Raw genomic sequence first — 24,680 nt, 5'->3', positions numbered from 1 at the left:
CGGATTTAACCCACACAGGTAAGTCCAATGGGGTGCAGGCATGTCCTCTATGCTTACAGCTTCCCGTGGGTGTTGGTTTGATACCGTTTGGGGACAGCCAAGGAGGCATCTGCAGGCAACAAAGGTAGGTGTGTGCTTGTGTGTGTGTTTCCTATGCAGATCCTAAGCCCAGTGTCACATGCAAGTAGGAGGAGTAAGAAGGGTTCCTGGCAAATCCGGGTTATGGATTGCATTTAAAAAGGCCCCGTGGGAGTGCAATGGGCCCCTGTCTTGCTGCTTAGCAATAATGGTATGGGTTTAGGTTCTGCTGTGTGTACTGGTGGTTGACTGCCCCCCAGCCCAGAGTGTGCATGGAAAATTGTCTGGCAGCCTCCCTGACAGCAAGCAGTGATAGTGCCCATGAAGGGGACCTTGTTGGGCCCGCCCCTTTCACGGTTATCGCTTCTCGGCCTTTTGGCTAAGATCAAGTGTAGTATCTGTTCTTATCAGTTTAATATCTGATACGTCCCCTATCTGGGGACCATATATTAAATGGATTTTTGAGAACGGGGGCCGATTTCGAAGCTTGCTTCCGTCGCCCTATGCATTGACCCGATATGGCAGTATCTTCGGGTACAGTGCACCACCCCCTTACAGGGTTAAAAAGAAAGATTCCTACTTTCATTGCTACCTGCTTGCTGGCTAGCCAGCTAGCCAGCCCTGTGGGCCTTGCTGCTGCTGCTGCTGCTGCTGCAGCCAAAAAACAAAAGGTGGTGCTGCTGCTGCTTCTGCTGCTTCTGCTTGTGTCTGGCCGCTGTTGGAGCGTCCAGGCACAGGACTTCTGCTGCTGCTGACTAAATGGCCTCCTTAATTGGATCATTTGAGTAGCCAGCACACCTGTGCAGGTAGGGCATGACATGATAGGCAGCTGCCTTGATAGCGGGTGGGTGCTGAATGTTCCTAATTGACAAAATAAGATTAATGCTTATGAAGAAATATAAAATCTCATCCCTTCCCCAATATCGCGCCACACCCCTACCCCTTAATTCCCTGGTTGAACTTGATGGACATATGTCTTTTTTCGACCGTACTAACTATGTAACTATGTAACATAACATGGGGGGGTCTCCTGGCTGTTCACACAGGTGTGTCATTGCTGTACATTGACCATGCATTGCTTCTGTGGTATTGCAAAGGCAAAGACAAATGCTTCCAGCCATCCATTGCACTAATGGATTGGTCATCAGCTGGCTGTCTATGTCCCGCATCAATATAGACCAAAGTACAGAGGGTTAGGCTATGCTATAGTGCACCTACCTGATGCATCAGAAGGTGCGAGGCCCTTGCTAAATTCTGTGCACAGACTTTGAGATCTATGCTTTAGACTGTATCTAAACCTGCTCCAACATGGACTGACATTCTGGCCTACTTTCAGCCGATGCGACTTGTCTGTCGCTGAACAGTCGCTTTTTATGTATTCAGCACCTATGTATAATGTTGTAAAAATGCTCTAGAAGCTAAAGTCGCAGAAATGTCACACATATTTGGCCTGCAACTTTCTGTGCGACAAATTCAGACAGGAAAAATCAGTATAAATCCTTAGAAAATTATCCCCCAGTGTCTCCATCTGCTGGCGGTATTGAATAAGCATTGCTGCACTGATGGGGTATGCATTAGACGAAAAAAAAGAAGAAAAAGAAGAATAATACGCCCAGAAAAGAGGCGAAAAGGAGAAAAACGTAAAAAAACGTGAAAAAAAAGTAAGAGGAAGAGAAGGGAAAAAAAGGTGGAAATGGGTTTAAAAGTGATTTCGGCGGAGAAATATATATATATATATATATATATATATATATATATATATATATACGCGCACACACACACATATATATAAACGTATTCTCCGTTGAGATATTGCAGCCGCTGCTGTGTCCAGGCCCAGGAGCCTTAGCACTGTGCTGTGATGTCACTCAATACCACTGACATCACTAGGTGTAAACAACATCTCTCCTTTGCTGTGTATGTGACTATGGAGCTGTTTGGTGATGTCGTCTATTATGGCCTTCATAGAAGCAACAGGAGATTGTTGCATCCATCTAGAACCCTCAGAACTACAGTGCTATGATGTCACTCACATCCACAGGCCTTGCAGAGTGTAAACAACAACAACCCAGCTTTGTCGTGTATGTAACCATAGGGATTGTGATGTCACCTAGAACCTTCACAGCAGCGACAGCTTTATGAGGAGCATCAGCACTGCTCTGCCTGAGCAGAACCATCACCGCCATAGGTTGTCAAATAACCCGGATTTAACCCACACAGGTAAGTCCAATGGGGTGCAGGCATGTCCTCTATGCTTACAGCTTCCCGTGGGTGTTGGTTTGATACCGTTTGGGGACAGCCAAGGAGGCATCTGCAGGCAACAAAGGTAGGTGTGTGCTTGTGTGTGTGTTTCCTATGCAGATCCTAAGCCCAGTGTCACATGCAAGTAGGAGGAGTAAGAAGGGTTCCTGGCAAATCCGGGTTATGGATTGCATTTAAAAAGGCCCCGTGGGAGTGCAATGGGCCCCTGTCTTGCTGCTTAGCAATAATGGTATGGGTTTAGGTTCTGCTGTGTGTACTGGTGGTTGACTGCCCCCCAGCCCAGAGTGTGCATGGAAAATTGTCTGGCAGCCTCCCTGACAGCAAGCAGTGATAGTGCCCATGAAGGGGACCTTGTTGGGCCCGCCCCTTTCACGGTTATCGCTTCTCGGCCTTTTGGCTAAGATCAAGTGTAGTATCTGTTCTTATCAGTTTAATATCTGATACGTCCCCTATCTGGGGACCATATATTAAATGGATTTTTGAGAACGGGGGCCGATTTCGAAGCTTGCTTCCGTCGCCCTATGCATTGACCCGATATGGCAGTATCTTCGGGTACAGTGCACCACCCCCTTACAGGGTTAAAAAGAAAGATTCCTACTTTCATTGCTACCTGCTTGCTGGCTAGCCAGCTAGCCAGCCCTGTGGGCCTTGCTGCTGCTGCTGCTGCTGCTGCTGCAGCCAAAAAACAAAAGGTGGTGCTGCTGCTGCTTCTGCTGCTTCTGCTTGTGTCTGGCCGCTGTTGGAGCGTCCAGGCACAGGACTTCTGCTGCTGCTGACTAAATGGCCTCCTTAATTGGATCATTTGAGTAGCCAGCACACCTGTGCAGGTAGGGCATGACATGATAGGCAGCTGCCTTGATAGCGGGTGGGTGCTGAATGTTCCTAATTGACAAAATAAGATTAATGCTTATGAAGAAATATAAAATCTCATCCCTTCCCCAATATCGCGCCACACCCCTACCCCTTAATTCCCTGGTTGAACTTGATGGACATATGTCTTTTTTCGACCGTACTAACTATGTAACTATGTAACATAACATGGGGGGGTCTCCTGGCTGTTCACACAGGTGTGTCATTGCTGTACATTGACCATGCATTGCTTCTGTGGTATTGCAAAGGCAAAGACAAATGCTTCCAGCCATCCATTGCACTAATGGATTGGTCATCAGCTGGCTGTCTATGTCCCGCATCAATATAGACCAAAGTACAGAGGGTTAGGCTATGCTATAGTGCACCTACCTGATGCATCAGAAGGTGCGAGGCCCTTGCTAAATTCTGTGCACAGACTTTGAGATCTATGCTTTAGACTGTATCTAAACCTGCTCCAACATGGACTGACATTCTGGCCTACTTTCAGCCGATGCGACTTGTCTGTCGCTGAACAGTCGCTTTTTATGTATTCAGCACCTATGTATAATGTTGTAAAAATGCTCTAGAAGCTAAAGTCGCAGAAATGTCACACATATTTGGCCTGCAACTTTCTGTGCGACAAATTCAGACAGGAAAAATCAGTATAAATCCTTAGAAAATTATCCCCCAGTGTCTCCATCTGCTGGCGGTATTGAATAAGCATTGCTGCACTGATGGGGTATGCATTAGACGAAAAAAAAGAAGAAAAAGAAGAATAATACGCCCAGAAAAGAGGCGAAAAGGAGAAAAACGTAAAAAAACGTGAAAAAAAAGTAAGAGGAAGAGAAGGGAAAAAAAGGTGGAAATGGGTTTAAAAGTGATTTCGGCGGAGAAATATATATATATATATATATATATATATATATATATATATATATATATATATACGCGCACACACACACATATATATAAACGTATTCTCCGTTGAGATATTGCAGCCGCTGCTGTGTCCAGGCCCAGGAGCCTTAGCACTGTGCTGTGATGTCACTCAATACCACTGACATCACTAGGTGTAAACAACATCTCTCCTTTGCTGTGTATGTGACTATGGAGCTGTTTGGTGATGTCGTCTATTATGGCCTTCATAGAAGCAACAGGAGATTGTTGCATCCATCTAGAACCCTCAGAACTACAGTGCTATGATGTCACTCACTTCCACAGGCCTTGCAGAGTGTAAACAACAACAACCCAGCTTTGTCGTGTATGTAACCATAGGGATTGTGATGTCACCTAGAACCTTCACAGCAGCGACAGCTTTATGAGGAGCATCAGCACTGCTCTGCCTGAGCAGAACCATCACCGCCATAGGTTGTCAAATAACCCGGATTTAACCCACACAGGTAAGTCCAATGGGGTGCAGGCATGTCCTCTATGCTTACAGCTTCCCGTGGGTGTTGGTTTGATACCGTTTGGGGACAGCCAAGGAGGCATCTGCAGGCAACAAAGGTAGGTGTGTGCTTGTGTGTGTGTTTCCTATGCAGATCCTAAGCCCAGTGTCACATGCAAGTAGGAGGAGTAAGAAGGGTTCCTGGCAAATCCGGGTTATGGATTGCATTTAAAAAGGCCCCGTGGGAGTGCAATGGGCCCCTGTCTTGCTGCTTAGCAATAATGGTATGGGTTTAGGTTCTGCTGTGTGTACTGGTGGTTGACTGCCCCCCAGCCCAGAGTGTGCATGGAAAATTGTCTGGCAGCCTCCCTGACAGCAAGCAGTGATAGTGCCCATGAAGGGGACCTTGTTGGGCCCGCCCCTTTCACGGTTATCGCTTCTCGGCCTTTTGGCTAAGATCAAGTGTAGTATCTGTTCTTATCAGTTTAATATCTGATACGTCCCCTATCTGGGGACCATATATTAAATGGATTTTTGAGAACGGGGGCCGATTTCGAAGCTTGCTTCCGTCGCCCTATGCATTGACCCGATATGGCAGTATCTTCGGGTACAGTGCACCACCCCCTTACAGGGTTAAAAAGAAAGATTCCTACTTTCATTGCTACCTGCTTGCTGGCTAGCCAGCTAGCCAGCCCTGTGGGCCTTGCTGCTGCTGCTGCTGCTGCTGCAGCCAAAAAACAAAAGGTGGTGCTGCTGCTGCTTCTGCTGCTTCTGCTTGTGTCTGGCCGCTGTTGGAGCGTCCAGGCACAGGACTTCTGCTGCTGCTGACTAAATGGCCTCCTTAATTGGATCATTTGAGTAGCCAGCACACCTGTGCAGGTAGGGCATGACATGATAGGCAGCTGCCTTGATAGCGGGTGGGTGCTGAATGTTCCTAATTGACAAAATAAGATTAATGCTTATGAAGAAATATAAAATCTCATCCCTTCCCCAATATCGCGCCACACCCCTACCCCTTAATTCCCTGGTTGAACTTGATGGACATATGTCTTTTTTCGACCGTACTAACTATGTAACTATGTAACATAACATGGGGGGGTCTCCTGGCTGTTCACACAGGTGTGTCATTGCTGTACATTGACCATGCATTGCTTCTGTGGTATTGCAAAGGCAAAGACAAATGCTTCCAGCCATCCATTGCACTAATGGATTGGTCATCAGCTGGCTGTCTATGTCCCGCATCAATATAGACCAAAGTACAGAGGGTTAGGCTATGCTATAGTGCACCTACCTGATGCATCAGAAGGTGCGAGGCCCTTGCTAAATTCTGTGCACAGACTTTGAGATCTATGCTTTAGACTGTATCTAAACCTGCTCCAACATGGACTGACATTCTGGCCTACTTTCAGCCGATGCGACTTGTCTGTCGCTGAACAGTCGCTTTTTATGTATTCAGCACCTATGTATAATGTTGTAAAAATGCTCTAGAAGCTAAAGTCGCAGAAATGTCACACATATTTGGCCTGCAACTTTCTGTGCGACAAATTCAGACAGGAAAAATCAGTATAAATCCTTAGAAAATTATCCCCCAGTGTCTCCATCTGCTGGCGGTATTGAATAAGCATTGCTGCACTGATGGGGTATGCATTAGACGAAAAAAAAGAAGAAAAAGAAGAATAATACGCCCAGAAAAGAGGCGAAAAGGAGAAAAACGTAAAAAAACGTGAAAAAAAAGTAAGAGGAAGAGAAGGGAAAAAAAGGTGGAAATGGGTTTAAAAGTGATTTCGGCGGAGAAATATATATATATATATATATATATATATATATATATATATATATACGCGCACACACACACATATATATAAACGTATTCTCCGTTGAGATATTGCAGCCGCTGCTGTGTCCAGGCCCAGGAGCCTTAGCACTGTGCTGTGATGTCACTCAATACCACTGACATCACTAGGTGTAAACAACATCTCTCCTTTGCTGTGTATGTGACTATGGAGCTGTTTGGTGATGTCGTCTATTATGGCCTTCATAGAAGCAACAGGAGATTGTTGCATCCATCTAGAACCCTCAGAACTACAGTGCTATGATGTCACTCACTTCCACAGGCCTTGCAGAGTGTAAACAACAACAACCCAGCTTTGTCGTGTATGTAACCATAGGGATTGTGATGTCACCTAGAACCTTCACAGCAGCGACAGCTTTATGAGGAGCATCAGCACTGCTCTGCCTGAGCAGAACCATCACCGCCATAGGTTGTCAAATAACCCGGATTTAACCCACACAGGTAAGTCCAATGGGGTGCAGGCATGTCCTCTATGCTTACAGCTTCCCGTGGGTGTTGGTTTGATACCGTTTGGGGACAGCCAAGGAGGCATCTGCAGGCAACAAAGGTAGGTGTGTGCTTGTGTGTGTGTTTCCTATGCAGATCCTAAGCCCAGTGTCACATGCAAGTAGGAGGAGTAAGAAGGGTTCCTGGCAAATCCGGGTTATGGATTGCATTTAAAAAGGCCCCGTGGGAGTGCAATGGGCCCCTGTCTTGCTGCTTAGCAATAATGGTATGGGTTTAGGTTCTGCTGTGTGTACTGGTGGTTGACTGCCCCCCAGCCCAGAGTGTGCATGGAAAATTGTCTGGCAGCCTCCCTGACAGCAAGCAGTGATAGTGCCCATGAAGGGGACCTTGTTGGGCCCGCCCCTTTCACGGTTATCGCTTCTCGGCCTTTTGGCTAAGATCAAGTGTAGTATCTGTTCTTATCAGTTTAATATCTGATACGTCCCCTATCTGGGGACCATATATTAAATGGATTTTTGAGAACGGGGGCCGATTTCGAAGCTTGCTTCCGTCGCCCTATGCATTGACCCGATATGGCAGTATCTTCGGGTACAGTGCACCACCCCCTTACAGGGTTAAAAAGAAAGATTCCTACTTTCATTGCTACCTGCTTGCTGGCTAGCCAGCTAGCCAGCCCTGTGGGCCTTGCTGCTGCTGCTGCTGCTGCTGCTGCAGCCAAAAAACAAAAGGTGGTGCTGCTGCTGCTTCTGCTGCTTCTGCTTGTGTCTGGCCGCTGTTGGAGCGTCCAGGCACAGGACTTCTGCTGCTGCTGACTAAATGGCCTCCTTAATTGGATCATTTGAGTAGCCAGCACACCTGTGCAGGTAGGGCATGACATGATAGGCAGCTGCCTTGATAGCGGGTGGGTGCTGAATGTTCCTAATTGACAAAATAAGATTAATGCTTATGAAGAAATATAAAATCTCATCCCTTCCCCAATATCGCGCCACACCCCTACCCCTTAATTCCCTGGTTGAACTTGATGGACATATGTCTTTTTTCGACCGTACTAACTATGTAACTATGTAACATAACATGGGGGGGTCTCCTGGCTGTTCACACAGGTGTGTCATTGCTGTACATTGACCATGCATTGCTTCTGTGGTATTGCAAAGGCAAAGACAAATGCTTCCAGCCATCCATTGCACTAATGGATTGGTCATCAGCTGGCTGTCTATGTCCCGCATCAATATAGACCAAAGTACAGAGGGTTAGGCTATGCTATAGTGCACCTACCTGATGCATCAGAAGGTGCGAGGCCCTTGCTAAATTCTGTGCACAGACTTTGAGATCTATGCTTTAGACTGTATCTAAACCTGCTCCAACATGGACTGACATTCTGGCCTACTTTCAGCCGATGCGACTTGTCTGTCGCTGAACAGTCGCTTTTTATGTATTCAGCACCTATGTATAATGTTGTAAAAATGCTCTAGAAGCTAAAGTCGCAGAAATGTCACACATATTTGGCCTGCAACTTTCTGTGCGACAAATTCAGACAGGAAAAATCAGTATAAATCCTTAGAAAATTATCCCCCAGTGTCTCCATCTGCTGGCGGTATTGAATAAGCATTGCTGCACTGATGGGGTATGCATTAGACGAAAAAAAAGAAGAAAAAGAAGAATAATACGCCCAGAAAAGAGGCGAAAAGGAGAAAAACGTAAAAAAACGTGAAAAAAAAGTAAGAGGAAGAGAAGGGAAAAAAAGGTGGAAATGGGTTTAAAAGTGATTTCGGCGGAGAAATATATATATATATATATATATATATATATATATATATATATATATATATATATACGCGCACACACACACATATATATAAACGTATTCTCCGTTGAGATATTGCAGCCGCTGCTGTGTCCAGGCCCAGGAGCCTTAGCACTGTGCTGTGATGTCACTCAATACCACTGACATCACTAGGTGTAAACAACATCTCTCCTTTGCTGTGTATGTGACTATGGAGCTGTTTGGTGATGTCGTCTATTATGGCCTTCATAGAAGCAACAGGAGATTGTTGCATCCATCTAGAACCCTCAGAACTACAGTGCTATGATGTCACTCACTTCCACAGGCCTTGCAGAGTGTAAACAACAACAACCCAGCTTTGTCGTGTATGTAACCATAGGGATTGTGATGTCACCTAGAACCTTCACAGCAGCGACAGCTTTATGAGGAGCATCAGCACTGCTCTGCCTGAGCAGAACCATCACCGCCATAGGTTGTCAAATAACCCGGATTTAACCCACACAGGTAAGTCCAATGGGGTGCAGGCATGTCCTCTATGCTTACAGCTTCCCGTGGGTGTTGGTTTGATACCGTTTGGGGACAGCCAAGGAGGCATCTGCAGGCAACAAAGGTAGGTGTGTGCTTGTGTGTGTGTTTCCTATGCAGATCCTAAGCCCAGTGTCACATGCAAGTAGGAGGAGTAAGAAGGGTTCCTGGCAAATCCGGGTTATGGATTGCATTTAAAAAGGCCCCGTGGGAGTGCAATGGGCCCCTGTCTTGCTGCTTAGCAATAATGGTATGGGTTTAGGTTCTGCTGTGTGTACTGGTGGTTGACTGCCCCCCAGCCCAGAGTGTGCATGGAAAATTGTCTGGCAGCCTCCCTGACAGCAAGCAGTGATAGTGCCCATGAAGGGGACCTTGTTGGGCCCGCCCCTTTCACGGTTATCGCTTCTCGGCCTTTTGGCTAAGATCAAGTGTAGTATCTGTTCTTATCAGTTTAATATCTGATACGTCCCCTATCTGGGGACCATATATTAAATGGATTTTTGAGAACGGGGGCCGATTTCGAAGCTTGCTTCCGTCGCCCTATGCATTGACCCGATATGGCAGTATCTTCGGGTACAGTGCACCACCCCCTTACAGGGTTAAAAAGAAAGATTCCTACTTTCATTGCTACCTGCTTGCTGGCTAGCCAGCTAGCCAGCCCTGTGGGCCTTGCTGCTGCTGCTGCTGCTGCTGCTGCAGCCAAAAAACAAAAGGTGGTGCTGCTGCTGCTTCTGCTGCTTCTGCTTGTGTCTGGCCGCTGTTGGAGCGTCCAGGCACAGGACTTCTGCTGCTGCTGACTAAATGGCCTCCTTAATTGGATCATTTGAGTAGCCAGCACACCTGTGCAGGTAGGGCATGACATGATAGGCAGCTGCCTTGATAGCGGGTGGGTGCTGAATGTTCCTAATTGACAAAATAAGATTAATGCTTATGAAGAAATATAAAATCTCATCCCTTCCCCAATATCGCGCCACACCCCTACCCCTTAATTCCCTGGTTGAACTTGATGGACATATGTCTTTTTTCGACCGTACTAACTATGTAACTATGTAACATAACATGGGGGGGTCTCCTGGCTGTTCACACAGGTGTGTCATTGCTGTACATTGACCATGCATTGCTTCTGTGGTATTGCAAAGGCAAAGACAAATGCTTCCAGCCATCCATTGCACTAATGGATTGGTCATCAGCTGGCTGTCTATGTCCCGCATCAATATAGACCAAAGTACAGAGGGTTAGGCTATGCTATAGTGCACCTACCTGATGCATCAGAAGGTGCGAGGCCCTTGCTAAATTCTGTGCACAGACTTTGAGATCTATGCTTTAGACTGTATCTAAACCTGCTCCAACATGGACTGACATTCTGGCCTACTTTCAGCCGATGCGACTTGTCTGTCGCTGAACAGTCGCTTTTTATGTATTCAGCACCTATGTATAATGTTGTAAAAATGCTCTAGAAGCTAAAGTCGCAGAAATGTCACACATATTTGGCCTGCAACTTTCTGTGCGACAAATTCAGACAGGAAAAATCAGTATAAATCCTTAGAAAATTATCCCCCAGTGTCTCCATCTGCTGGCGGTATTGAATAAGCATTGCTGCACTGATGGGGTATGCATTAGACGAAAAAAAAGAAGAAAAAGAAGAATAATACGCCCAGAAAAGAGGCGAAAAGGAGAAAAACGTAAAAAAACGTGAAAAAAAAGTAAGAGGAAGAGAAGGGAAAAAAAGGTGGAAATGGGTTTAAAAGTGATTTCGGCGGAGAAATATATATATATATATATATATATATATATATATATATATATACGCGCACACACACACATATATATAAACGTATTCTCCGTTGAGATATTGCAGCCGCTGCTGTGTCCAGGCCCAGGAGCCTTAGCACTGTGCTGTGATGTCACTCAATACCACTGACATCACTAGGTGTAAACAACATCTCTCCTTTGCTGTGTATGTGACTATGGAGCTGTTTGGTGATGTCGTCTATTATGGCCTTCATAGAAGCAACAGGAGATTGTTGCATCCATCTAGAACCCTCAGAACTACAGTGCTATGATGTCACTCACTTCCACAGGCCTTGCAGAGTGTAAACAACAACAACCCAGCTTTGTCGTGTATGTAACCATAGGGATTGTGATGTCACCTAGAACCTTCACAGCAGCGACAGCTTTATGAGGAGCATCAGCACTGCTCTGCCTGAGCAGAACCATCACCGCCATAGGTTGTCAAATAACCCGGATTTAACCCACACAGGTAAGTCCAATGGGGTGCAGGCATGTCCTCTATGCTTACAGCTTCCCGTGGGTGTTGGTTTGATACCGTTTGGGGACAGCCAAGGAGGCATCTGCAGGCAACAAAGGTAGGTGTGTGCTTGTGTGTGTGTTTCCTATGCAGATCCTAAGCCCAGTGTCACATGCAAGTAGGAGGAGTAAGAAGGGTTCCTGGCAAATCCGGGTTATGGATTGCATTTAAAAAGGCCCCGTGGGAGTGCAATGGGCCCCTGTCTTGCTGCTTAGCAATAATGGTATGGGTTTAGGTTCTGCTGTGTGTACTGGTGGTTGACTGCCCCCCAGCCCAGAGTGTGCATGGAAAATTGTCTGGCAGCCTCCCTGACAGCAAGCAGTGATAGTGCCCATGAAGGGGACCTTGTTGGGCCCGCCCCTTTCACGGTTATCGCTTCTCGGCCTTTTGGCTAAGATCAAGTGTAGTATCTGTTCTTATCAGTTTAATATCTGATACGTCCCCTATCTGGGGACCATATATTAAATGGATTTTTGAGAACGGGGGCCGATTTCGAAGCTTGCTTCCGTCGCCCTATGCATTGACCCGATATGGCAGTATCTTCGGGTACAGTGCACCACCCCCTTACAGGGTTAAAAAGAAAGATTCCTACTTTCATTGCTACCTGCTTGCTGGCTAGCCAGCTAGCCAGCCCTGTGGGCCTTGCTGCTGCTGCTGCTGCTGCTGCAGCCAAAAAACAAAAGGTGGTGCTGCTGCTGCTTCTGCTGCTTCTGCTTGTGTCTGGCTGCTGTTGGAGCGTCCAGGCACAGGACTTCTGCTGCTGCTGACTAAATGGCCTCCTTAATTGGATCATTTGAGTAGCCAGCACACCTGTGCAGGTAGGGCATGACATGATAGGCAGCTGCCTTGATAGCGGGTGGGTGCTGAATGTTCCTAATTGACAAAATAAGATTAATGCTTATGAAGAAATATAAAATCTCATCCCTTCCCCAATATCGCGCCACACCCCTACCCCTTAATTCCCTGGTTGAACTTGATGGACATATGTCTTTTTTCGACCGTACTAACTATGTAACTATGTAACATAACATGGGGGGGTCTCCTGGCTGTTCACACAGGTGTGTCATTGCTGTACATTGACCATGCATTGCTTCTGTGGTATTGCAAAGGCAAAGACAAATGCTTCCAGCCATCCATTGCACTAATGGATTGGTCATCAGCTGGCTGTCTATGTCCCGCATCAATATAGACCAAAGTACAGAGGGTTAGGCTATGCTATAGTGCACCTACCTGATGCATCAGAAGGTGCGAGGCCCTTGCTAAATTCTGTGCACAGACTTTGAGATCTATGCTTTAGACTGTATCTAAACCTGCTCCAACATGGACTGACATTCTGGCCTACTTTCAGCCGATGCGACTTGTCTGTCGCTGAACAGTCGCTTTTTATGTATTCAGCACCTATGTATAATGTTGTAAAAATGCTCTAGAAGCTAAAGTCGCAGAAATGTCACACATATTTGGCCTGCAACTTTCTGTGCGACAAATTCAGACAGGAAAAATCAGTATAAATCCTTAGAAAATTATCCCCCAGTGTCTCCATCTGCTGGCGGTATTGAATAAGCATTGCTGCACTGATGGGGTATGCATTAGACGAAAAAAAAGAAGAAAAAGAAGAATAATACGCCCAGAAAAGAGGCGAAAAGGAGAAAAACGTAAAAAAACGTGAAAAAAAAGTAAGAGGAAGAGAAGGGAAAAAAAGGTGGAAATGGGTTTAAAAGTGATTTCGGCGGAGAAATATATATATATATATATATATATATATATATATATATATATATATACGCGCACACACACACATATATATAAACGTATTCTCCGTTGAGATATTGCAGCCGCTGCTGTGTCCAGGCCCAGGAGCCTTAGCACTGTGCTGTGATGTCACTCAATACCACTGACATCACTAGGTGTAAACAACATCTCTCCTTTGCTGTGTATGTGACTATGGAGCTGTTTGGTGATGTCGTCTATTATGGCCTTCATAGAAGCAACAGGAGATTGTTGCATCCATCTAGAACCCTCAGAACTACAGTGCTATGATGTCACTCACTTCCACAGGCCTTGCAGAGTGTAAACAACAACAACCCAGCTTTGTCGTGTATGTAACCATAGGGATTGTGATGTCACCTAGAACCTTCACAGCAGCGACAGCTTTATGAGGAGCATCAGCACTGCTCTGCCTGAGCAGAACCATCACCGCCATAGGTTGTCAAATAACCCGGATTTAACCCACACAGGTAAGTCCAATGGGGTGCAGGCATGTCCTCTATGCTTACAGCTTCCCGTGGGTGTTGGTTTGATACCGTTTGGGGACAGCCAAGGAGGCATCTGCAGGCAACAAAGGTAGGTGTGTGCTTGTGTGTGTGTTTCCTATGCAGATCCTAAGCCCAGTGTCACATGCAAGTAGGAGGAGTAAGAAGGGTTCCTGGCAAATCCGGGTTATGGATTGCATTTAAAAAGGCCCCGTGGGAGTGCAATGGGCCCCTGTCTTGCTGCTTAGCAATAATGGTATGGGTTTAGGTTCTGCTGTGTGTACTGGTGGTTGACTGCCCCCCAGCCCAGAGTGTGCATGGAAAATTGTCTGGCAGCCTCCCTGACAGCAAGCAGTGATAGTGCCCATGAAGGGGACCTTGTTGGGCCCGCCCCTTTCACGGTTATCGCTTCTCGGCCTTTTGGCTAAGATCAAGTGTAGTATCTGTTCTTATCAGTTTAATATCTGATACGTCCCCTATCTGGGGACCATATATTAAATGGATTTTTGAGAACGGGGGCCGATTTCGAAGCTTGCTTCCGTCGCCCTATGCATTGACCCGATATGGCAGTATCTTCGGGTACAGTGCACCACCCCCTTACAGGGTTAAAAAGAAAGATTCCTACTTTCATTGCTACCTGCTTGCTGGCTAGCCAGCTAGCCAGCCCTGTGGGCCTTGCTGCTGCTGCTGCTGCTGCTGCTGCAGCCAAAAAACAAAAGGTGGTGCTGCTGCTGCTTCTGCTGCTTCTGCTTGTGTCTGGCCGCTGTTGGAGCGTCCAGGCACAGGACTTCTGCTGCTGCTGACTAAATGGCCTCCTTAATTGGATCATTTGAGTAGCCAGCACACCTGTGCAGGTAGGGCATGACATGATAGGCAGCTGCCTTGATAGCGGGTGGGTGCTGAATGTTCCTAATTGACAAAATAAGATTAATGCTTATGAAGAAATATAAAATCTCATCCCTTCCCCAATATCGCGCCACACCCCTACCCCTTAATTCCCTGGTTGAACTTGATGGACATATGTCTTTTTTCGACCGTACTAACTATGTAACTATGTAACATAACATGGGGGGGTCTCCTGGCTGTTCACACAGGTGTGTCATTGCTGTACATTGACCATGCATTGCTTCTGTGGTATTGCAAAGGCAAAGACAAATGCTTCCAGCCATCCATTGCACTAATGGATTGGTCATCAGCTGGCTGTCTATGTCCCGCATCAATATAGACCAAAGTACAGAGGGTTAGGCTATGCTATAGTGCACCTACCTGATGCATCAGAAGGTGCGAGGCCCTTGCTAAATTCTGTGCACAGACTTTGAGATCTATGCTTTAGACTGTATCTAAACCTGCTCCAACATGGACTGACATTCTGGCCTACTTTCAGCCGATGCGACTTGTCTGTCGCTGAACAGTCGCTTTTTATGTATTCAGCACCTATGTATAATGTTGTAAAAATGCTCTAGAAGCTAAAGTCGCAGAAATGTCACACATATTTGGCCTGCAACTTTCTGTGCGACAAATTCAGACAGGAAAAATCAGTATAAATCCTTAGAAAATTATCCCCCAGTGTCTCCATCTGCTGGCGGTATTGAATAAGCATTGCTGCACTGATGGGGTATGCATTAGACGAAAAAAAAGAAGAAAAAGAAGAATAATACGCCCAGAAAAGAGGCGAAAAGGAGAAAAACGTAAAAAAACGTGAAAAAAAAGTAAGAGGAAGAGAAGGGAAAAAAAGGTGGAAATGGGTTTAAAAGTGATTTCGGCGGAGAAATATATATATATATATATATATATATATATATATATATATATACGCGCACACACACACATATATATAAACGTATTCTCCGTTGAGATATTGCAGCCGCTGCTGTGTCCAGGCCCAGGAGCCTTAGCACTGTGCTGTGATGTCACTCAATACCACTGACATCACTAGGTGTAAACAACATCTCTCCTTTGCTGTGTATGTGACTATGGAGCTGTTTGGTGATGTCGTCTATTATGGCCTTCATAGAAGCAACAGGAGATTGTTGCATCCATCTAGAACCCTCAGAACTACAGTGCTATGATGTCACTCACTTCCACAGGCCTTGCAGAGTGTAAACAACAACAACCCAGCTTTGTCGTGTATGTAACCATAGGGATTGTGATGTCACCTAGAACCTTCACAGCAGCGACAGCTTTATGAGGAGCATCAGCACTGCTCTGCCTGAGCAGAACCATCACCGCCATAGGTTGTCAAATAACCCGGATTTAACCCACACAGGTAAGTCCAATGGGGTGCAGGCATGTCCTCTATGCTTACAGCTTCCCGTGGGTGTTGGTTTGATACCGTTTGGGGACAGCCAAGGAGGCATCTGCAGGCAACAAAGGTAGGTGTGTGCTTGTGTGTGTGTTTCCTATGCAGATCCTAAGCCCAGTGTCACATGCAAGTAGGAGGAGTAAGAAGGGTTCCTGGCAAATCCGGGTTATGGATTGCATTTAAAAAGGCCCCGTGGGAGTGCAATGGGCCCCTGTCTTGCTGCTTAGCAATAATGGTATGGGTTTAGGTTCTGCTGTGTGTACTGGTGGTTGACTGCCCCCCAGCCCAGAGTGTGCATGGAAAATTGTCTGGCAGCCTCCCTGACAGCAAGCAGTGATAGTGCCCATGAAGGGGACCTTGTTGGGCCCGCCCCTTTCACGGTTATCGCTTCTCGGCCTTTTGGCTAAGATCAAGTGTAGTATCTGTTCTTATCAGTTTAATATCTGATACGTCCCCTATCTGGGGACCATATATTAAATGGATTTTTGAGAACGGGGGCCGATTTCGAAGCTTGCTTCCGTCGCCCTATGCATTGACCCGATATGGCAGTATCTTCGGGTACAGTGCACCACCCCCTTACAGGGTTAAAAAGAAAGATTCCTACTTTCATTGCTACCTGCTTGCTGGCTAGCCAGCTAGCCAGCCCTGTGGGCCTTGCTGCTGCTGCTGCTGCTGCTGCAGCCAAAAAACAAAAGGTGGTGCTGCTGCTGCTTCTGCTGCTTCTGCTTGTGTCTGGCTGCTGTTGGAGCGTCCAGGCACAGGACTTCTGCTGCTGCTGACTAAATGGCCTCCTTAATTGGATCATTTGAGTAGCCAGCACACCTGTGCAGGTAGGGCATGACATGATAGGCAGCTGCCTTGATAGCGGGTGGGTGCTGAATGTTCCTAATTGACAAAATAAGATTAATGCTTATGAAGAAATATAAAATCTCATCCCTTCCCCAATATCGCGCCACACCCCTACCCCTTAATTCCCTGGTTGAACTTGATGGACATATGTCTTTTTTCGACCGTACTAACTATGTAACTATGTAACATAACATGGGGGGGTCTCCTGGCTGTTCACACAGGTGTGTCATTGCTGTACATTGACCATGCATTGCTTCTGTGGTATTGCAAAGGCAAAGACAAATGCTTCCAGCCATCCATTGCACTAATGGATTGGTCATCAGCTGGCTGTCTATGTCCCGCATCAATATAGACCAAAGTACAGAGGGTTAGGCTATGCTATAGTGCACCTACCTGATGCATCAGAAGGTGCGAGGCCCTTGCTAAATTCTGTGCACAGACTTTGAGATCTATGCTTTAGACTGTATCTAAACCTGCTCCAACATGGACTGACATTCTGGCCTACTTTCAGCCGATGCGACTTGTCTGTCGCTGAACAGTCGCTTTTTATGTATTCAGCACCTATGTATAATGTTGTAAAAATGCTCTAGAAGCTAAAGTCGCAGAAATGTCACACATATTTGGCCTGCAACTTTCTGTGCGACAAATTCAGACAGGAAAAATCAGTATAAATCCTTAGAAAATTATCCCCCAGTGTCTCCATCTGCTGGCGGTATTGAATAAGCATTGCTGCACTGATGGGGTATGCATTAGACGAAAAAAAAGAAGAAAAAGAAGAATAATACGCCCAGAAAAGAGGCGAAAAGGAGAAAAACGTAAAAAAACGTGAAAAAAAAGTAAGAGGAAGAGAAGGGAAAAAAAGGTGGAAATGGGTTTAAAAGTGATTTCGGCGGAGAAATATATATATATATATATATATATATATATATATATATATATATATACGCGCACACACACACATATATATAAACGTATTCTCCGTTGAGATATTGCAGCCGCTGCTGTGTCCAGGCCCAGGAGCCTTAGCACTGTGCTGTGATGTCACTCAATACCACTGACATCACTAGGTGTAAACAACATCTCTCCTTTGCTGTGTATGTGACTATGGAGCTGTTTGGTGATGTCGTCTATTATGGCCTTCATAGAAGCAACAGGAGATTGTTGCATCCATCTAGAACCCTCAGAACTACAGTGCTATGATGTCACTCACTTCCACAGGCCTTGCAGAGTGTAAACAACAACAACCCAGCTTTGTCGTGTATGTAACCATAGGGATTGTGATGTCACCTAGAACCTTCACAGCAGCGACAGCTTTATGAGGAGCATCAGCACTGCTCTGCCTGAGCAGAACCATCACCGCCATAGGTTGTCAAATAACCCGGATTTAACCCACACAGGTAAGTCCAATGGGGTGCAGGCATGTCCTCTATGCTTACAGCTTCCCGTGGGTGTTGGTTTGATACCGTTTGGGGACAGCCAAGGAGGCATCTGCAGGCAACAAAGGTAGGTGTGTGCTTGTGTGTGTGTTTCCTATGCAGATCCTAAGCCCAGTGTCACATGCAAGTAGGAGGAGTAAGAAGGGTTCCTGGCAAATCCGGGTTATGGATTGCATTTAAAAAGGCCCCGTGGGAGTGCAATGGGCCCCTGTCTTGCTGCTTAGCAATAATGGTATGGGTTTAGGTTCTGCTGTGTGTACTGGTGGTTGACTGCCCCCCAGCCCAGAGTGTGCATGGAAAATTGTCTGGCAGCCTCCCTGACAGCAAGCAGTGATAGTGCCCATGAAGGGGACCTTGTTGGGCCCGCCCCTTTCACGGTTATCGCTTCTCGGCCTTTTGGCTAAGATCAAGTGTAGTATCTGTTCTTATCAGTTTAATATCTGATACGTCCCCTATCTGGGGACCATATATTAAATGGATTTTTGAGAACGGGGGCCGATTTCGAAGCTTGCTTCCGTCGCCCTATGCATTGACCCGATATGGCAGTATCTTCGGGTACAGTGCACCACCCCCTTACAGGGTTAAAAAGAAAGATTCCTACTTTCATTGCTACCTGCTTGCTGGCTAGCCAGCTAGCCAGCCCTGTGGGCCTTGCTGCTGCTGCTGCTGCTGCTGCTGCAGCCAAAAAACAAAAGGTGGTGCTGCTGCTGCTTCTGCTGCTTCTGCTTGTGTCTGGCCGCTGTTGGAGCGTCCAGGCACAGGACTTCTGCTGCTGCTGACTAAATGGCCTCCTTAATTGGATCATTTGAGTAGCCAGCACACCTGTGCAGGTAGGGCATGACATGATAGGCAGCTGCCTTGATAGCGGGTGGGTGCTGAATGTTCCTAATTGACAAAATAAGATTAATGCTTATGAAGAAATATAAAATCTCATCCCTTCCCCAATATCGCGCCACACCCCTACCCCTTAATTCCCTGGTTGAACTTGATGGACATATGTCTTTTTTCGACCGTACTAACTATGTAACTATGTAACATAACATGGGGGGGTCTCCTGGCTGTTCACACAGGTGTGTCATTGCTGTACATTGACCATGCATTGCTTCTGTGGTATTGCAAAGGCAAAGACAAATGCTTCCAGCCATCCATTGCACTAATGGATTGGTCATCAGCTGGCTGTCTATGTCCCGCATCAATATAGACCAAAGTACAGAGGGTTAGGCTATGCTATAGTGCACCTACCTGATGCATCAGAAGGTGCGAGGCCCTTGCTAAATTCTGTGCACAGACTTTGAGATCTATGCTTTAGACTGTATCTAAACCTGCTCCAACATGGACTGACATTCTGGCCTACTTTCAGCCGATGCGACTTGTCTGTCGCTGAACAGTCGCTTTTTATGTATTCAGCACCTATGTATAATGTTGTAAAAATGCTCTAGAAGCTAAAGTCGCAGAAATGTCACACATATTTGGCCTGCAACTTTCTGTGCGACAAATTCAGACAGGAAAAATCAGTATAAATCCTTAGAAAATTATCCCCCAGTGTCTCCATCTGCTGGCGGTATTGAATAAGCATTGCTGCACTGATGGGGTATGCATTAGACGAAAAAAAAGAAGAAAAAGAAGAATAATACGCCCAGAAAAGAGGCGAAAAGGAGAAAAACGTAAAAAAACGTGAAAAAAAAGTAAGAGGAAGAGAAGGGAAAAAAAGGTGGAAATGGGTTTAAAAGTGATTTCGGCGGAGAAATATATATATATATATATATATATATATATATATATATATATATACGCGCACACACACACATATATATAAACGTATTCTCCGTTGAGATATTGCAGCCGCTGCTGTGTCCAGGCCCAGGAGCCTTAGCACTGTGCTGTGATGTCACTCAATACCACTGACATCACTAGGTGTAAACAACATCTCTCCTTTGCTGTGTATGTGACTATGGAGCTGTTTGGTGATGTCGTCTATTATGGCCTTCATAGAAGCAACAGGAGATTGTTGCATCCATCTAGAACCCTCAGAACTACAGTGCTATGATGTCACTCACTTCCACAGGCCTTGCAGAGTGTAAACAACAACAACCCAGCTTTGTCGTGTATGTAACCATAGGGATTGTGATGTCACCTAGAACCTTCACAGCAGCGACAGCTTTATGAGGAGCATCAGCACTGCTCTGCCTGAGCAGAACCATCACCGCCATAGGTTGTCAAATAACCCGGATTTAACCCACACAGGTAAGTCCAATGGGGTGCAGGCATGTCCTCTATGCTTACAGCTTCCCGTGGGTGTTGGTTTGATACCGTTTGGGGACAGCCAAGGAGGCATCTGCAGGCAACAAAGGTAGGTGTGTGCTTGTGTGTGTGTTTCCTATGCAGATCCTAAGCCCAGTGTCACATGCAAGTAGGAGGAGTAAGAAGGGTTCCTGGCAAATCCGGGTTATGGATTGCATTTAAAAAGGCCCCGTGGGAGTGCAATGGGCCCCTGTCTTGCTGCTTAGCAATAATGGTATGGGTTTAGGTTCTGCTGTGTGTACTGGTGGTTGACTGCCCCCCAGCCCAGAGTGTGCATGGAAAATTGTCTGGCAGCCTCCCTGACAGCAAGCAGTGATAGTGCCCATGAAGGGGACCTTGTTGGGCCCGCCCCTTTCACGGTTATCGCTTCTCGGCCTTTTGGCTAAGATCAAGTGTAGTATCTGTTCTTATCAGTTTAATATCTGATACGTCCCCTATCTGGGGACCATATATTAAATGGATTTTTGAGAACGGGGGCCGATTTCGAAGCTTGCTTCCGTCGCCCTATGCATTGACCCGATATGGCAGTATCTTCGGGTACAGTGCACCACCCCCTTACAGGGTTAAAAAGAAAGATTCCTACTTTCATTGCTACCTGCTTGCTGGCTAGCCAGCTAGCCAGCCCTGTGGGCCTTGCTGCTGCTGCTGCTGCTGCAGCCAAAAAACAAAAGGTGGTGCTGCTGCTGCTTCTGCTGCTTCTGCTTGTGTCTGGCCGCTGTTGGAGCGTCCAGGCACAGGACTTCTGCTGCTGCTGACTAAATGGCCTCCTTAATTGGATCATTTGAGTAGCCAGCACACCTGTGCAGGTAGGGCATGACATGATAGGCAGCTGCCTTGATAGCGGGTGGGTGCTGAATGTTCCTAATTGACAAAATAAGATTAATGCTTATGAAGAAATATAAAATCTCATCCCTTCCCCAATATCGCGCCACACCCCTACCCCTTAATTCCCTGGTTGAACTTGATGGACATATGTCTTTTTTCGACCGTACTAACTATGTAACTATGTAACATAACATGGGGGGGTCTCCTGGCTGTTCACACAGGTGTGTCATTGCTGTACATTGACCATGCATTGCTTCTGTGGTATTGCAAAGGCAAAGACAAATGCTTCCAGCCATCCATTGCACTAATGGATTGGTCATCAGCTGGCTGTCTATGTCCCGCATCAATATAGACCAAAGTACAGAGGGTTAGGCTATGCTATAGTGCACCTACCTGATGCATCAGAAGGTGCGAGGCCCTTGCTAAATTCTGTGCACAGACTTTGAGATCTATGCTTTAGACTGTATCTAAACCTGCTCCAACATGGACTGACATTCTGGCCTACTTTCAGCCGATGCGACTTGTCTGTCGCTGAACAGTCGCTTTTTATGTATTCAGCACCTATGTATAATGTTGTAAAAATGCTCTAGAAGCTAAAGTCGCAGAAATGTCACACATATTTGGCCTGCAACTTTCTGTGCGACAAATTCAGACAGGAAAAATCAGTATAAATCCTTAGAAAATTATCCCCCAGTGTCTCCATCTGCTGGCGGTATTGAATAAGCATTGCTGCACTGATGGGGTATGCATTAGACGAAAAAAAAGAAGAAAAAGAAGAATAATACGCCCAGAAAAGAGGCGAAAAGGAGAAAAACGTAAAAAAACGTGAAAAAAAAGTAAGAGGAAGAGAAGGGAAAAAAAGGTGGAAATGGGTTTAAAAGTGATTTCGGCGGAGAAATATATATATATATATATATATATATATATATATATATATATATATATATACGCGCACACACACACATATATATAAACGTATTCTCCGTTGAGATATTGCAGCCGCTGCTGTGTCCAGGCCCAGGAGCCTTAGCACTGTGCTGTGATGTCACTCAATACCACTGACATCACTAGGTGTAAACAACATCTCTCCTTTGCTGTGTATGTGACTATGGAGCTGTTTGGTGATGTCGTCTATTATGGCCTTCATAGAAGCAACAGGAGATTGTTGCATCCATCTAGAACCCTCAGAACTACAGTGCTATGATGTCACTCACTTCCACAGGCCTTGCAGAGTGTAAACAACAACAACCCAGCTTTGTCGTGTATGTAACCATAGGGATTGTGATGTCACCTAGAACCTTCACAGCAGCGACAGCTTTATGAGGAGCATCAGCACTGCTCTGCCTGAGCAGAACCATCACCGCCATAGGTTGTCAAATAACCCGGATTTAACCCACACAGGTAAGTCCAATGGGGTGCAGGCATGTCCTCTATGCTTACAGCTTCCCGTGGGTGTTGGTTTGATACCGTTTGGGGACAGCCAAGGAGGCATCTGCAGGCAACAAAGGTAGGTGTGTGCTTGTGTGTGTGTTTCCTATGCAGATCCTAAGCCCAGTGTCACATGCAAGTAGGAGGAGTAAGAAGGGTTCCTGGCAAATCCGGGTTATGGATTGCATTTAAAAAGGCCCCGTGGGAGTGCAATGGGCCCCTGTCTTGCTGCTTAGCAATAATGGTATGGGTTTAGGTTCTGCTGTGTGTACTGGTGGTTGACTGCCCCCCAGCCCAGAGTGTGCATGGAAAATTGTCTGGCAGCCTCCCTGACAGCAAGCAGTGATAGTGCCCATGAAGGGGACCTTGTTGGGCCCGCCCCTTTCACGGTTATCGCTTCTCGGCCTTTTGGCTAAGATCAAGTGTAGTATCTGTTCTTATCAGTTTAATATCTGATACGTCCCCTATCTGGGGACCATATATTAAATGGATTTTTGAGAACGGGGGCCGATTTCGAAGCTTGCTTCCGTCGCCCTATGCATTGACCCGATATGGCAGTATCTTCGGGTACAGTGCACCACCCCCTTACAGGGTTAAAAAGAAAGATTCCTACTTTCATTGCTACCTGCTTGCTGGCTAGCCAGCTAGCCAGCCCTGTGGGCCTTGCTGCTGCTGCTGCTGCTGCTGCAGCCAAAAAACAAAAGGTGGTGCTGCTGCTGCTTCTGCTGCTTCTGCTTGTGTCTGGCCGCTGTTGGAGCGTCCAGGCACAGGACTTCTGCTGCTGCTGACTAAATGGCCTCCTTAATTGGATCATTTGAGTAGCCAGCACACCTGTGCAGGTAGGGCATGACATGATAGGCAGCTGCCTTGATAGCGGGTGGGTGCTGAATGTTCCTAATTGACAAAATAAGATTAATGCTTATGAAGAAATATAAAATCTCATCCCTTCCCCAATATCGCGCCACACCCCTACCCCTTAATTCCCTGGTTGAACTTGATGGACATATGTCTTTTTTCGACCGTACTAACTATGTAACTATGTAACATAACATGGGGGGGTCTCCTGGCTGTTCACACAGGTGTGTCATTGCTGTACATTGACCATGCATTGCTTCTGTGGTATTGCAAAGGCAAAGACAAATGCTTCCAGCCATCCATTGCACTAATGGATTGGTCATCAGCTGGCTGTCTATGTCCCGCATCAATATAGACCAAAGTACAGAGGGTTAGGCTATGCTATAGTGCACCTACCTGATGCATCAGAAGGTGCGAGGCCCTTGCTAAATTCTGTGCACAGACTTTGAGATCTATGCTTTAGACTGTATCTAAACCTGCTCCAACATGGACTGACATTCTGGCCTACTTTCAGCCGATGCGACTTGTCTGTCGCTGAACAGTCGCTTTTTATGTATTCAGCACCTATGTATAATGTTGTAAAAATGCTCTAGAAGCTAAAGTCGCAGAAATGTCACACATATTTGGCCTGCAACTTTCTGTGCGACAAATTCAGACAGGAAAAATCAGTATAAATCCTTAGAAAATTATCCCCCAGTGTCTCCATCTGCTGGCGGTATTGAATAAGCATTGCTGCACTGATGGGGTATGCATTAGACGAAAAAAAAGAAGAAAAAGAAGAATAATACGCCCAGAAAAGAGGCGAAAAGGAGAAAAACGTAAAAAAACGTGAAAAAAAAGTAAGAGGAAGAGAAGGGAAAAAAAGGTGGAAATGGGTTTAAAAGTGATTTCGGCGGAGAAATATATATATATATATATATATATATATATATATATATATATAT

The 24,680-nt window shown here is 46.0% G+C and overlaps 11 non-coding genes across 11 annotated transcripts; all 11 read left to right on the top strand.

Annotated features, from left to right (window-relative positions):
- Positions 1-437: 437 nt before the first annotated feature.
- On the top strand, positions 438-628 carry LOC130320685 (U2 spliceosomal RNA). The gene has a single exon (XR_008866545.1). It is a non-coding gene; the product is annotated as a U2 spliceosomal RNA (small nuclear RNA).
- Positions 629-2,717: 2,089 nt separating this feature from the next.
- On the top strand, positions 2,718-2,908 carry LOC130320684 (U2 spliceosomal RNA). Its single transcript, XR_008866544.1, has one exon. It is a non-coding gene; the product is annotated as a U2 spliceosomal RNA (small nuclear RNA).
- Positions 2,909-5,008: 2,100 nt separating this feature from the next.
- On the top strand, positions 5,009-5,199 carry LOC130320682 (U2 spliceosomal RNA). The gene has a single exon (XR_008866542.1). It is a non-coding gene; the product is annotated as a U2 spliceosomal RNA (small nuclear RNA).
- A 2,089-nt stretch (positions 5,200-7,288) lies between these two features.
- Positions 7,289-7,479, top strand: LOC130320681 (U2 spliceosomal RNA). The gene has a single exon (XR_008866541.1). It is a non-coding gene; the product is annotated as a U2 spliceosomal RNA (small nuclear RNA).
- Positions 7,480-9,581: 2,102 nt separating this feature from the next.
- LOC130320680 (U2 spliceosomal RNA) lies at positions 9,582-9,772 on the top strand. The gene has a single exon (XR_008866540.1). It is a non-coding gene; the product is annotated as a U2 spliceosomal RNA (small nuclear RNA).
- A 2,090-nt stretch (positions 9,773-11,862) lies between these two features.
- On the top strand, positions 11,863-12,053 carry LOC130320679 (U2 spliceosomal RNA). Its single transcript, XR_008866539.1, has one exon. It is a non-coding gene; the product is annotated as a U2 spliceosomal RNA (small nuclear RNA).
- Positions 12,054-14,144: 2,091 nt separating this feature from the next.
- On the top strand, positions 14,145-14,335 carry LOC130320678 (U2 spliceosomal RNA). Its single transcript, XR_008866538.1, has one exon. It is a non-coding gene; the product is annotated as a U2 spliceosomal RNA (small nuclear RNA).
- Positions 14,336-16,425: 2,090 nt separating this feature from the next.
- LOC130320677 (U2 spliceosomal RNA) lies at positions 16,426-16,616 on the top strand. The gene has a single exon (XR_008866537.1). It is a non-coding gene; the product is annotated as a U2 spliceosomal RNA (small nuclear RNA).
- A 2,091-nt stretch (positions 16,617-18,707) lies between these two features.
- LOC130320676 (U2 spliceosomal RNA) lies at positions 18,708-18,898 on the top strand. Its single transcript, XR_008866536.1, has one exon. It is a non-coding gene; the product is annotated as a U2 spliceosomal RNA (small nuclear RNA).
- Positions 18,899-20,990: 2,092 nt separating this feature from the next.
- On the top strand, positions 20,991-21,181 carry LOC130320674 (U2 spliceosomal RNA). Its single transcript, XR_008866535.1, has one exon. It is a non-coding gene; the product is annotated as a U2 spliceosomal RNA (small nuclear RNA).
- A 2,092-nt stretch (positions 21,182-23,273) lies between these two features.
- On the top strand, positions 23,274-23,464 carry LOC130320673 (U2 spliceosomal RNA). The gene has a single exon (XR_008866534.1). It is a non-coding gene; the product is annotated as a U2 spliceosomal RNA (small nuclear RNA).
- The last annotated feature ends 1,216 nt before the right edge of the window (positions 23,465-24,680 follow it).

Source organism: Hyla sarda, unplaced genomic scaffold (genome assembly GCF_029499605.1).
Source record: "Hyla sarda isolate aHylSar1 unplaced genomic scaffold, aHylSar1.hap1 scaffold_2218, whole genome shotgun sequence".
Classification (NCBI taxonomy): Eukaryota; Metazoa; Chordata; class Amphibia; order Anura; family Hylidae; genus Hyla; species Hyla sarda.
Note: the sequence above shows the minus strand (reverse complement) of the source record. Positions and strands in the feature narration are given on the sequence as shown.